The sequence below is a fragment of the Scyliorhinus torazame genome, chromosome 5 (genome assembly GCF_047496885.1).
Source record: "Scyliorhinus torazame isolate Kashiwa2021f chromosome 5, sScyTor2.1, whole genome shotgun sequence".
Lineage (NCBI taxonomy): Eukaryota > Metazoa > Chordata > Chondrichthyes > Carcharhiniformes > Scyliorhinidae > Scyliorhinus > Scyliorhinus torazame.
Window position 1 is genome coordinate 135154639 of NC_092711.1, and position 16140 is coordinate 135170778.

The 16140-nt window shown below is 51.8% G+C and overlaps 1 protein-coding gene across 2 annotated transcripts in view; it reads right to left on the reverse strand.

Moving 5' to 3' along the window:
- The window catches only part of LOC140419823 (protein NDRG2-like), a 270374-nt gene extending 254582 nt beyond the window's left edge, over positions 1-15792 (reverse strand). For both annotated transcript variants that reach the window (XM_072503848.1, XM_072503846.1), the window contains exon 1: positions 15621-15792. The gene's annotated coding sequence lies outside the window, so the exon portion shown is untranslated. The remainder of the gene's footprint in view (positions 1-15620) is intronic.
- Between the last annotated feature and the right edge of the window lie 348 nt (positions 15793-16140).

Genomic DNA, 16140 nt, shown 5'->3' on the forward strand with positions numbered 1-16140 from the left:
GTGTTACTGACTGTACCTGTACTGATGTTAATCCAGCTCCCTCACACTGTCGCTCAGTAACGCCTCCCCAGCACCCTGTGTAACTGACTGTATCTGTGCTGATGTTAATCCAGCTGCCTCACACTGTCACTCAGTAACCCCTCGCCCCAGCACCCTGTGTTACTGACTGTATCTGTACTGATGTTAACCCAGCTCCCTCACACTGTCACTCAGTAACCCCTCTCTCCCAGCACCCTGTGTTACTGACTGTATCTGTACTGATGTTAATCCAGCTCCCACACTGTCACTCAGTAACCCCTCTCCCCTCAGCACCCTGTGTTACTGACTGTATCTGTACTGATGTTAATCCAGCTCCCTCACACTGTCACTCAGTAACCCCTCTCCCCCAGCACCCTCTGTTACTGACTGTAGCTATACTGATGTTAATCCAGCTCCCTCACACTGTCACTCAGTAACCCCTCTCCCCCCAGCACCCTGTGTTACTGACTGTATCTGTACTGATGTTAATCCAGCTCCCTCGCACTGTCACTCAGTAACCCCTCTCCCCCCAGCACCCTGTGTTACTGACTGTATCTGTACTGGTGTTAATCCAGCTCCCTCACACTGTCACTCAGTAACCCCTCTCCCCCGCACCCTGTGTTACTGACTGTATCTGTACTGATGTTAATCCAGCTCCCTCACACTGTCACTCAGTAACCCCTCTCCCCCAGCACCCTGTGTTACTGACTGTATCTGTACTGATGTTAATCCAGCTCCCTCACACTGTCACTCAGTAACCCCTCTCCCCCAGCACCCTGTGTTACTGACTGTATCTGTACTGATGTTAATCCAGCTCCCTCACACTGTCTCTCAGTAACCCCTCTCCCACAGCACCCTGTGTTACTGACTGTATCTGTACTGATGTTAATCCAGCTCCCTCACACTGTCACTCAGTAACCCCTCTCCCCAGCACCCTGTGTTACTGACTGTATCTGTACTGATGTTAATCCAGCTCCCTCACACTGTCACTCAGTAACCCCTCTCCCCCAGCACCCTGTGTTACTGAATGTATTTGTACTGATGTTAACCCAGCTCCCTCACACTGTCACTCAGTAACCCCTCTCTCCCAGCACCCTGTGTTACTGACTGTATCTGTACTGATGTTAATCCAGCTCCCCCACACTGTCACACAGTAACCCCTCTCTCCCCAGCACCCTGTGTTCCTGACTGTATCTATACTGATGTTAATCCAGCTCCCTCACACTGTCACTCAGTAACCCCTCTCTCCCCAGCACCCTGTGTTCCTGAATGTATCTGTACTGATGTTAATCTAGCTCCCTCACACTGTCACTCAGTAACCCCTCTCTCCCCCAGCACCCTGACTGTATCTGTAGTGATGTTAATCCAGCTCCCTCACACTGTCACTCAGTAAACCCTCTCCCCCAACACCCTGTGTTCCTGACTGTATCTGTACTGATGTTAATCCAGCTCCCTCACACTATCACTCAGTAACCCCATCCCCCAGCACCCTGTGTTACTGACTGTGTCTGTTTTGATGTTAATCTAGCTCCCTCACACTATCACTCAGTAACCCCTCTTCCCCAGCACGCTGTGTTATTGATTGTATCTATACTGATGTTAATCCAGCTCCCTCACACTGTCACTCAGTAACCCCTCTCCCCCAGCACCCTGTGTTACTGACTGTATCTGTACTGATGTTAATCCAGCTGCCTCACACTGTCACTCAGTAACCCCTCTCCCCCAGCACCCTGTGTTACTGACTGTATCTGTACTGATGTTAATCCAGCTCCCTCACACTGTCACTCAGTAACCCCATCCCCCAGCACCCTGTGTTACTGACTGTATCTGTACTGATGTTAATCCAGCTCCCTCACACTGTCACTCAGTTACCCCTCTCCCCCAGCACCCTGTGTTACTGACTGTATCTGTACTGATGTTAATCCAGCTCCCTGACACTGTCACTCAGTAACCCCTCTCCCCATCACCCTGTGTTACTGACTGTATCTGTACTGCTGTTAATCCAGCTCCCTCACACTGTCACTCAGTAAACCCTCTCCCCCAACACCCTGCGTTACTCACTGTATCTGTACTGATGTTAATCCAGCTCCCTCACACTGTCGCTCAGTAACGCCTCCCCAGCACCCTGTGTTACTGACTGTATCTGTGCTGATGTTAATCCAGCTGCCTCACACTGTCACTCAGTAACCCCTCGCCCCAGCACCCTGTGTTACTGACTGTATCTGTACTGATGTTAACCCAGCTCCCTCACACTGTCACTCAGTAACCCCTCTCTCCCAGCACCCTGTGTTACTGACTGTATCTGTACTGATGTTAATCCAGCTCCCGACTCTGTCACTCAGTAACCCCTCTCTCCCCAGCACCCTGTGTTCCTGACTGTATCTGTCCTGATGTTAATCCAGCTCCCTCACACTGTCACTCAGTAACCCCTCTCCCCCCAGCACCCTGTGTTACTGACTGTATCTGTACTGATGTTAATCCAGCTCCCCACACTGTCACTCAGTAACCCCTCTCTCCCCAGCACCCTGTGTTCCTGACTGTATCTGTCCTGATGTTAATCCAGCTCCCTCACACTGTCACTCAGTAACCCCTCTCTCCCCAGCACCCTGTGTTCCTGAATGTATCTGTACTGATGTTAATCCAGCTCCCTCACACTGTCACTCAGTAACCCCTCTCCCCCAGCACGCTGTGTTATTGACTGTATCTATACTGATGTTAATCCAGCTCCCGCACACTGTCACTCAGTAACCCCTCTCCCCAGCACCCTGTGTTACCTACTGTATCTGTACTGATGTTAATCCAGCTCCCTCACACTGTCACTCAGTAACCCCTCTCCCCCAGCACCCTGTGTTACTGACTGTATTTGTACTGATGTTAACCCAGCTCCCTCACACTGTCACTCAGTAACCCCTCTCTCCCAGCACCCTGTGTTACTGACTGTATCTGTACTGATGTTAATCCAGCTCCCTCACACTATCACTCAGTAACCCCATTCCCCAGCACCCTGTGTTACTGACTGTATCTGTACTGATGTTAATCCAGCTCCCTCACACTGTCACTCAGTAACCCCTCTCCCCCAGCACCCTGTGTTACTGACTGTATCTGTACTGATGTTAATCCAGCTCCCTCACACTGTCACTCAGTAACCCCTCTCTCCCCAGCACCCTGTGTTCCTGACTGTATCTGTACTGATGTTAATCCAGCTCCCTCACACTGTCACTCAGTAACCCCTCTCTCCCCCAGCACCCTGACTGTATCTGTAGTGATGTTAATCCAGCTCCCTCACACTGTCACTCAGTAAACCCTCTCCCCCAGCACCCTATGTTACTGACTGTGTCTGTACTGATGTTAATCCAGCTCCCTCACACTGTCACTCAGTAACCCCTCTCTCCCAGCACCCTGTGTTACTGACTGTATCTGTACTGATGTTAATCCAGCTCCCTCACACTGTCACTCAGTAAACCCTCTCCCCCAGCACCCTGTGTTACTGACTGTATCTGTACTGATGTTAATCCAGCTCCCTCACACTGTCACTCAGTAACCCCATCCCCCAGCACCCTGTGTTGCTGACTGTATCTGTACTGATGTTAATCCAGCTCCCTGACACTGTCACTCAGTAATCCCTCTCCCCAGCACGCTGTGTTACTGACTGTATCTGTACTGCTGTTAATCCAGCTCCCTCACACTGTCACTCAGTAACCCCTCTCCCCCAGCACCCTGTGTTACTGACTGTATCTGTACTGATGTTAATCCAGCTCCCTCACACTGTCACTCAGTAACCCCATCCCCCAGCACCCTGTGTTACTGACTGTGTCTGTACTGATGTTAATCCAGCTCCCTCACACTGTCACTCAGTAACCCCTCTCCCTCCAGCACCCTGTGTTACTGACTGTATCTGTACTGATGTTAATCCAGCTCCCTCACACTGTCACTCAGCAACCCCTCTCACCCCGCACCCTGTGTTACTGACTGTGTCTGTACTGATGTTAATCCAGCTCCCTCACACTGTCACTCAGTAACCCCTCTCCCCCAGCACCCTGTGTTACTGACTGTATCGGTACTGATGTTAATCCAGCTCCCTCACACTGTCACTCAGTAACCCCTGTCCCCCAGCACCGTGTTACTGACTGTATCTGTACTGATGTTAATCCAGCTCCCTCACACTATCACTCAGTAACCCCTCTCTCCCCCAGCACCCTGTGTTACTGACTGTGACTGTACTGATGTTAATCCAGCTCCCTCACACGATCACTCAGTAACCCCATCCCCCAGCACCCTGTGTTACTGACTGTATCTGTACTGATGTTAATCCAGCTCCCCACACTGTCACTCAGTAACCCCTCTCTCCCCAGCACCCTGTGTTACTGACTGTATCTGTACTGATGTTAATCCAGCTCCCTCACACTGTCACTCAGTAACCCCTCTCCCCCCAGCACCCTGTGTTACTGACTGTATCTGTACTGATGTTAATCCAGCTCCCTCACACTGTCACTCAGTAACCCCTCTCTCCCCAGCACCCTGTGTTCCTGAATGTATCTGTACTGATGTTAATCCAGCTCGCTCACACTGTCACTCAGTAACCCCTCTCCCCCAGCACGCTGTGTTATTGACTGTATCTATACTGATGTTAATCCAACTCCCTCACACTGTCACTCAGTAACCCCTCTCCCCCAGCACCCTGTGATACTGGCTGTATCTGTACTGATGTTAATCCAGCTCCCTCACACTGTCACTCAGTAACCCCTCTCCCCCAGCACCCTGTGTTACTGACTGTATCTGTACTGATGTTAATCCAGCTCCCTCACACTGTCACTCAGTAACCCCTCTCCCCCAGCACCCTGTGTTACTGACTGTAGCTGTACTGATGTTAATCCAGCTCCCTCACACTGTCACTCAGTAACCCCTCTCCCCCCAGCACCCTGTGTTACTGACTGTATCTGTACTGATGTTAATCCAGCTCCCTCGCACTGTCACTCAGTAACCCCTCTCCCCCCAGCACCGTGTTACTGACTGTATCTGTACTGATGTTAATCCAGCTCCCTCACACTGTCACTCAGTAACCCCTCTCCCCCAGCACCCTGTGTTACTGACTGTATCTGTACTGATGTTAATACAGCTACCTCACACTGTCACTCAGTAACCCCTCTCCCCCAGCACCCTGTGTTACTGACTGTATCTGTACTGGTGTTAATGCAGCTCCCTCACACTGTCACTCAGTAACCTCTCTCCCCGCACCATGTGTTACTGACTGTATCTGTACTGATGTTAATCCAGCTCCCTCACACTGTCACTCAGTAACCCCTCTCCCCCAGCACCCTGTGTTACTGACTGTATCTGTACTGATGTTAATCCAGCTACCTCACACTGTCACTCAGTAACCCCTCTCCCCCAGCACCCTGTGTTACTGACTGTATCTGTACTGATGTTAATCCAGCTCCCTCACACTGTCACTCAGTAACCCCTCTCCCACAGCACCCTGTGTTACTGACTGTATCTGTACTGATATTAATCCAGCTCCCTCACACTGTCACTCAGTAACCCCTCTCCCCAGCACCCTGTGTTACTGACTGTATCTGTACTGATGTTAATCCAGCTCCCTCACACTGTCACTCAGTAACCCCTCTCCCCCAGCACCCTGTGTTACTGACTGTATCTCTACTGATGTTAATCCAGCTCCCTCACACTGTCACTCAGTAACCCCTCTCCCCCAGCACCCTGTGTTACTGACTGTATTTGTACTGATGTTAACCCAGCTCCCTCACACTGTCACTCAGTAACCCCTCTCTCCCAGCACCCTGTGTTACTGACTGTATCTGTACTGATGTTAATCCAGCTCCCTCACACTATCACTCAGTAACCCCATTCCCCAGCACCCTGTGTTACTGACTGTATCTGTACTGATGTTAATCCAGCTCCCTCACACTGTCACTCAGTAACCCCTCTCCCCCAGCACCCTGTGTTACTGACTGTATCTGTACTGATGTTAATCCAGCTCCCTCACACTGTCACTCAGTAACCCCTCTCTCCCCAGCACCCTGTGTTCCTGACTGTATCTGTACTGATGTTAATCCAGCTCCCTCACACTGTCACTCAGTAACCCGTCTCTCCCCCAGCACCCTGACTGTATCTGTAGTGATGTTAATCCAGCTCCCTCACACTGTCACTCAGTAAACCCTCTCCCCCAGCACCCTATGTTACTGACTGTGTCTGTACTGATGTTAATCCAGCTCCCTCACACTGTCACTCAGTAACCCCTCTCTCCCAGCACCCTGTGTTACTGACTGTATCTGTACTGATGTTAATCCAGCTCCCTCACACTGTCACTCAGTAAACCCTCTCCCCCAGCACCCTGTGTTACTGACTGTATCTGTACTGATGTTAATCCAGCTCCCTCACACTGTCACTCAGTAACCCCATCCCCCAGCACCCTGTGTTGCTGACTGTATCTGTACTGATGTTAATCCAGCTCCCTGACACTGTCACTCAGTAATCCCTCTCCCCAGCACGCTGTGTTACTGACTGTATCTGTACTGCTGTTAATCCAGCTCCCTCACACTGTCACTCAGTAACCCCTCTCCCCCAGCACCCTGTGTTACTGACTGTATCTGTACTGATTTTAATCCAGCTCCCTCACACTGTCACTCAGTAACCCCATCCCCCAGCACCCTGTGTTACTGACTGTGTCTGTATTGATGTTAATCCAGCTCCCTCACACTGTCACTCAGTAACCCCTCTCCCTCCAGCACCCTGTGTTACTGACTGTATCTGTACTGATGTTAATCCAGCTCCCTCACACTGTCACTCAGCAACCCCTCTCACCCCGCACCCTGTGTTACTGACTGTGTCTGTACTGATGTTAATCCAGCTCCCTCACACTGTCACTCAGTAACCCCTCTCCCCCAGCACCCTGTGTTACTGACTGTATCGGTACTGATGTTAATCCAGCTCCCTCACACTGTCACTCAGTAACCCCTGTCCCCCAGCACCGTGTTACTGACTGTATCTGTACTGATGTTAATCCAGCTCCCTCACACTATCACTCAGTAACCCCTCTCTCCCCGAGCACCCTGTGTTACTGACTGTGACTGTACTGATGTTAATCCAGCTCCCTCACACTATCACTCAGTAACCCCATCCCCCAGCACCCTGTGTTACTGACTGTATCTGTACTGATGTTAATCCAGCTCCCCACACTGTCACTCAGTAACCCCTCTCTCCCCAGCACCCTGTGTTACTGACTGTATCTGTACTGATGTTAATCCAGCTCCCTCACACTGTCACTCAGTAACCCCTCTCCCCCCAGCACCCTGTGTTACTGACTGTATCTGTACTGATGTTAATCCAGCTCCCTCACACTGTCACTCAGTAACCCCTCTCTCCCCAGCACCCTGTGTTCCTGAATGTATCTGTACTGATGTTAATCCAGCTCCCTCACACTGTCACTCAGTAACCCCTCTCCCCCAGCACGCTGTGTTATTGACTGTATCTATACTGATGTTAATCCACCTCCCTCACACTGTCACTCAGTAACCCCTCTCCCCCAGCACCCTGTGATACTGGCTGTATCTGTACTGATGTTAATCCAGCTCCCTCACACTGTCACTCAGTAACCCCTCTCCCCCAGCACCCTGTGTTACTGACTGTATCTGTACTGATGTTAATCCAGCTCCCTCACACTGTCACTCAGTAACCCCTCTCCCCCAGCACCCTGTGTTACTGACTGTAGCTGTACTGATGTTAATCCAGCTCCCTCACACTGTCACTCAGTAACCCCTCTCCCCCCAGCACCCTGTGTTACTGACTGTATCTGTACTGATGTTAATCCAGCTCCCTCGCACTGTCACTCAGTAACCCCTCTCCCCCCAGCACCGTGTTACTGACTGTATCTGTACTGATGTTAATCCAGCTCCCTCACACTGTCACTCAGTAACCCCTCTCCCCCAGCACCCTGTGTTACTGACTGTATCTGTACTGATGTTAATACAGCTACCTCACACTGTCACTCAGTAACCCCTCTCCCCCAGCACCCTGTGTTACTGACTGTATCTGTACTGGTGTTAATGCAGCTCCCTCACACTGTCACTCAGTAACCTCTCTCCCCGCACCCTGTGTTACTGACTGTATCTGTACTGATGTTAATCCAGCTCCCTCACACTGTCACTCAGTAACCCCTCTCCCCCAGCACACTGTGTTACTGACTGTATCTGTACTGATGTTAATCCAGCTACCTCACACTGTCACTCAGTAACCCCTCTCCCCCAGCACCCTGTGTTACTGACTGTATCTGTACTGATGTTAATCCAGCTCCCTCACACTGTCACTCAGTAACCCCTCTCCCACAGCACCCTGTGTTACTGACTGTATCTGTACTGATATTAATCCAGCTCCCTCACACTGTCACTCAGTAACCCCTCTCCCCAGCACCCTGTGTTACTGACTGTATCTGTACTGATGTTAATCCAGCTCCCTCACACTGTCACTCAGTAACCCCTCTCCCCCAGCACCCTGTGTTACTGACTGTATCTCTACTGATGTTAATCCAGCTCCCTCACACTGTCACTCAGTAACCCCTCTCCCCCAGCACCCTGTGTTACTGACTCTATCTGTGCTGATGTTAATCCAGCTCCCTCACACTGTCACTCAGTAACCCCTCTCCCCCCAGCACCCTGTGTTACTGACTGTATCTGTACTGATGTTAATCCAGCTCCCTTGCACTGTCACTCAGTAACCCCTCTCCCCCCAGCACCGTGTTACTGACTGTATCTGTACTGATGTTAATCCAGCTCCCTCACACTGTCACTCAGTAACCCCTCTCCCCCAGCACCCTGTGTTACTGACTGTATCTGTACTGATGTTAATCCAGCTCCCTCACACTGTCACTCAGTAACCCCTCTCCCCCAGCACCCTGTGTTACTGACTGTATCTGTACTGATGTTAATCCAGCTCCCTCACACTGTCACTCAGTAACCCCTCTCCCCCGCACCCTGTGTTACTGACTGTATCTGTACTGATGTTAATCCAGCTCCCTCACACTGTCACTCAGTAACCCCTCTCCCCCGCACCCTGTGTTACTGACTGTATCTGTACTGATGTTAATCCAGCTCCCTCACACTGTCACTCAGTAACCCCTCTCCCCCAGCACCCTGTGTTACTGACTGTATCTGTACTGATGTTAATCCAGCTCACTCACACTGTCACTCAGTAACCCCCCTCCCCCAGCACCCTGTGTTACTGACTGTATCTGTACTGATGTTAATCCAGCTCCCTCACACTGTCACTCAGTAACCCCTCTCCCCCCAGCCCCCTGTGGTCCTGACTGTATCTGTACTGATGTTAATCCAGCTCCCTCACACTGTCACTCAGTAACCCCTCTCCCCCAGCACCCTGTGTTACTGACTGTATCTGTACTGATGTTAATCCAGCTCGTTCACACTGTCACTCAGTAACCCCTCTCCCCCAGCACCCTGTGTTACTGACTGTAGCTGTACTGATGTTAATCCAGCTCCCTCACACTGTCACTCAGTAACCCCTCTCCCCCACACCCAGTGTTACTGACTGTATCTGTACAGATGTTAATCCAGCACCCTCACACTGTCACTCAGTAACCCCTCTCCCCCAGCACCCTGTGTTACTGACTGTATCTGTACTGATGTTAATCCAGCTCCCTCACACTGTCACTCAGTAACCCCTCACCCCCAGCACCCTGTGTTACTGACTGTATCTGTACTGGTTTTAATCCAGCTCCCTCACACTATCACTCAGTAACCCCTCTCTCCCCAGCACCCTGTGTTACTGACTGTATCTGTACGGTGTTAATCCAGCTCACTCACACTGTCACTCAGTAACCCCTCTCCCCCAGCACCCTGTGTTACTGACTCTATCTGTGCTGATGTTAATCCAGCTCCCTCACACTGTCACTCAGTAACCCCTCTCCCCCCAGCACCCTGTGTTACTGACTGTATCTGTACTGATGTTAATCCAGCTAGCTCACACTGTCACTCAGTAACCCCTCTCCCCCAGCACCCTGTGTTACTGACTGTATCTGTACTGGTGTTAATCCAGCTCCCTCACACTGTCACTCAGTAACCCCTCTCCCCCGCACCCTGTGTTACTGACTGTATCTGTACTGATGTTAATCCAGCTCCCTCATACTGTCACTCAGTAACCCCTCTTCCCCAGCACCCTGTGTTACTGACTGTATCTGTACTGATGTTAATCCAGCTCCCTCACACTGTCACTCAGTAACCCCTCTCCCCCAGCACCCTGTGTTACTGACTGTATCTGTACTGATGTTAATCCAGCTCCCTCACACTGTCACTCAGTAACCCCTCTCCCCCGCACCCTGTGTTACTGACTGTATCTGTACTGATGTTAATCCAGCTCCCTCACACTGTCACTGAGTAACCCCTCTCCCCCAGCACCCTGTGTTACTGACTGTATCTGTACTGATGTTAATCCAGCTCCCTCACACTGTCACTCAGTAACCCCTCTCCCCCAGCACCCTGTGTTACTGATTGTATCTGTACTGATGTTAATCCAGCTCCCTCACACTGTCACTCAGTAACCCCTCTCCCCAGCACCCTGTGTTACTGACTGTAGCTGTACTGATGTTAATCCAGCTCCCTCACACTGTCACTCAGTAACCCCTCTCCCCCAGCACCCTGGGTTACTGACTGTATCTGTACTGCTGTTAATCAAGCTCCCTCACACTGTCACTCAGTAACCCCCCTCCCCCAGCACCCTGTGTTACTGACTGTATCTGTACTGATGTTAATCCAGCTCCCTCACACTGTCACTCAGTAACCCCTCTCCCCCAGCACCCTGTGTTACTGACTGTGTCTGTACTGATGTTAATCCAGCTCCCTCACACTATCACTCAGTAACCCCTCTCTCCCCAGCACCGTGTTACTGACTGTATCTGTACTGATGTTAATCCAGCTCCCTCACACTGTCACTCAGTAACCCCTCTCCCCAGCACCCTGTGTTACTGACTGTAGCTGTACTGATGTTAATCCAGCTCCCTCACACTGTCACTCAGTAACCCCTCTCCCCCAGCACCCTGGGTTACTGACTGTATCTGTACTGCTGTTAATCAAGCTCCCTCACACTGTCACTCAGTAACCCCCCTCCCCCAGCACCCTGTGTTACTGACTGTATCTGTACTGATGTTAATCCAGCTCCCTCACACTGTCACTCAGTAACCCCTCTCCCCCAGCACCCTGTGTTACTGACTGTGTCTGTACTGATGTTAATCCAGCTCCCTCACACTATCACTCAGTAACCCCTCTCTCCCCAGCACCGTGTTACTGACTGTATCTGTACTGATGTTAATCCAGCTCGTTCACACTGTCGCTCAGTAACCCCTCTCCGCCAGCACCCTGTGTTACTGACTGTATCTGTATTTATGTTAATCCAACTCCCTCACACTGTCACTCAGTAACCCCTCTCCCCCAGCACCCTGTGTTACTGACTGTATCTGTACTGATGTTAATCCAGCTCCCTCACACTGTCACTCAGTAACCCCTCTCCCCCAGCACCGTGTTACTGACTGTATCTGTACTGATGTTAATCCAGCTCCCTCACACTGTCGCTCAGTAACCCCTCTCCCCCAGCACCCTGTGTTACTGACTGTATCTGTACTGATGTTAATCCAGCTCCCTCACACTGTCACTCAGTAACCCCTCTCCCCCAGCACCCTGTGTTACTGACTGTATCTGTATTTATGTTAATCCAACTCCCTCACACTGTCACTCAGTAACCCCTCTCCCCCAGCACCCTGTGTTACTGACTGTATCTGTATTTATGTTAATCCAACTCCCTCACACTGTCACTCAGTAACTCCTCTCTCCCCAGCACCGTGTTACTGACTGTATCTGTACTGATGTTAATCCAGCTCCCTCACACTGTCACTCAGTAACCCCTCTCCCCAGCACCCTGTGTTACTGACTGTATCTGTACTGATGTTAATCCAGCTCCCTCACACTGTCACTCAGTAACCCCTCTCCCCCAGCACCGTGTTACTGACTGTATCTGTACTGATGTAGACTGACCCCAGGCAGCCAGGGCTTGGAGTGGGTGGGGAGGGGAGAGAGAGCTGTCCGCTGCAGGCAGTGGGGTCTGTAAATTTGACCTAGGGGCCGAGGATCTTGGGGGAGGCGTCGTGCGGTAGAGAGAGATACGGACAGGGGGAGGCCGGGATTTTGGTGACCCTGACCCCCACCCCCATCGCTGTTCCTTGTCCGCTATCCAGCGATGATCGTCCGACAGTGCGTCAGATTGCTTTGGAGGGGCTTGTTGGGGGTGAGAGCTTCTTCGGAGCAGCCTCCAGCCTCTCTCTCTCGTCAGACAGTGGGAACTGTGGGAGACGGCTGCAGACATGGAAAGGGAGGTGTGGGAACGGGGGGGAGGGGGGGGGCATGCTCGTGGTGGGCTGGCCAGGGGGTGGAGCCCTGGGTCTATTCACCATACAGAGAGTGTCTGACACACTGAAGCCATCGGACTCTCGCTCGAGCACAGAGCGGCCGGACCCTGTTTTTATTGACCCCCCCCCCGGATCAGACACACCCACACGCAACTCGGACACCCAACCGGTTCCCCCCCCCCCCCCCCGCAACCCCCCACTCCAGTGATCCCCCCCCCACAATAACCCCGCCTGACCTTGAGCACAAGGTCGATGTTCTCCTGGCAGTGTAGGCATTCAGGAATGGGTGAAAACACAAACAAACAGCAGGGGCCGCCAGGAATATTCCTGCAACGGCTCCATGTCTGGGGAAAGCTGTGGACATGAGGGAGACTGGGAAAGACAGCGGGGCACACACAGACACACACACAGACACACACACACACAGACAAACACACACAGATACCCACACACAGATACCCACACACAGACACACACACAGATACCCACACACAGACACACACATAGACACACACACACAGATACCCACACACAGACACACACACACAGACACACACACACAGACACACACACAGACACACACACACAGATACCCACACACAGACACACACACAGACACACACACACACACAGACACCCACACACAGACACCCACACACACAGACACAGACACACACAGACACAGACACCCACACACACAGACACCCACACACAGACACCCACAGACACAGACACACACAGACACAGACACCCACACACACAGACAAACACAGACACCCACATGCAGACACAGACACACACAGACACCCACAGGCACACACAGACACACACACGCAGACACAGACACAGACACCCACACAGACACAGACACACAGACACCCACAGACACAGACACACACAGACACCCACACGCAGACACAGACACACCCACACAGACACCCACATCCACACAGACACCCACACACACACAGGCACAGACACAGACAGACACACACAGACACCCACACAGACAGACACACACAGACACACACAGACACCCACACACAGACACCCACACACACAGAAACCCACGCAGACACCCACACAGACACCCACACACACACAGGCACAGACACAGACAGACACAGACAGACACACACAGACACCCACACAGACAGACACAGACACAGACAGACACACAGACACCCACACACAGACACCCACACACACAGAAACCCACGCAGACACCCACACAGACAGTCACACACACACAGACACCCACACACACAGATACCCACACACACAGATACCCACACACACAGATACCCACACACAGACACCCACCCACACAGACACACACACAGACACCCACACACACAGACACCCACACACACCGACTCACACACACAGACACCCACACACACACACACACGGGGACACACACAGATACCCACACACAGACACACACACAGACACACACACACAGACACCCACACACAGACACCCACACACAGACACCCACACAGACACAGACACACACAGACACAGACACCCACACACAGACACCCACACACACAGACACAGACACACACAGACACCCACACACACAGACAAACACAGACACCCACATGCAGACACAGACACACACAGACACCCACAGGCACACACAGACACACACACGCAGACACAGACACAGACACCCACACAGACACAGACACACAGACACCCACAGACACAGACACACACAGACACCCACACGCAGACACAGACACGCCCACACAGACACCCACATCCACACAGACACCCACACACACAGAGGCACAGACACAGACAGACACAGACAGACACACACAGACACCCACACAGACAGACACACACAGACACCCACACACAGACACCCACACACACAGAAACCCACGCAGACACCCACACAGACACCCACACACACACAGGCACAGACACAGACAGACACACACAGACACCCACACAGACAGACACAGACACAGACAGACACACAGACACCCACACACACAGAAACCCACGCAGACACCCACACAGACAGTCACACACACACAGACACCCACACACACAGATACCCACACACACAGATACCCACACACACAGATACCCACACACAGACACCCACCCACACAGACACACACACAGACACCCACACACACAGACACCCACACACACCGACTCACACACACAGACACCCACACACACACACACACACGGGGACACACACAGACACCCACACACAGACATAGACACCCACACACAGACACACACACACAGACATAGACACCCACACACACAGACACACACATACAGACACACACACACAGACACAGACACCCACACACAGACACCCACACACAGACACCCACACACACGCTCACACACAGACACCCACACACGCTCACACACACAGACACCCATACAGACACAGACACACACACATGCTCACATACACACACACACACATTTCAGTATACACACACATATCGGTACATATAGAAACACATACTTACACACAGAACACATACACATATTAATGTACAGACACACACACAAACACATTGGTATACACAGAAACACACACCAACACGCACACACTAGGTTACCTATGTGTACACACCAACACACACCTTTGTGTACAGACGCACACATACATGTCAAAATACACACACATCAGTATACAGAGGCAGACACAATATACACACACTGACACACACACACATTGATATGCACACATAAATTCATATGTACACATGGACACAATTCAATATACACACATGGACAGACACATATATATCAATATACACACACACACCCAGGCAGACACACACGTCAAGACATCGAGACTCACAGCGACACACATATCAACATATGCATATATCAATGCACACACAAAGCCCAATACAAAAGCATACACATGCACACACTCAAATCGCATAAACACACACATATCGAAACACACACTTGTAGAGACACACAAACTGAGACACAGAGACACACACAGACCGAGTGACACACACAGACAGACACATGCACAGACACAACACATCGACATTCACAGGCACAGAGACATCACAGAGGCACACATGTCCACACTCACACGGACAATGTCCACCAGATATAGATCAACACCCATGGAGAGGCAGGCATGTGGGCAGAAATATCAAACCACCCGGTTTACCTCAATCTGCTGCTTTTGTCCCTGTTCCTGGCGCCCCGGCTGTTTATTCCCTCTCTCTCCCTCAGCTCGGCTCCTAGTCCTTTCTCCTCAGTGAATGTGAAGACTGGGCAGCTACCCCGCCTATTGAGCTGTCAGTCACACACAGTGCCCAGCTCGGGGAGGACAGGGCGGGGAGTCAACCTCGCTCAGTGCCTCAGTGCGAGCTCAGCGCGCACCCTCCACACAGCTCCGAGACTGCGGCTCCCAAACACACAGCGCAGCGCTGCCCCGCACCGAATACACTCTGCCTCTCACCTTCTGTCCCTCTCCCCCTCGTTTTCTCTCTCTGTCCCTCTCCCCCTCGTTTTCTCTCTCTGTCCCTCTCCCCTCTCAGTCCCCTTCTTGTTTTCTTTCTCTCTCTCTCTGTTTCTATCCCTGTCTCCCTCTCGTTCTATCTCTTTGTCCCTCTCTTTCCCCCTCCCCGTCCCTCTCTTTCCCCCCCCCCCGTCCCTCTCTTTCCCCCCCCCCCGTCCCTTTCTTT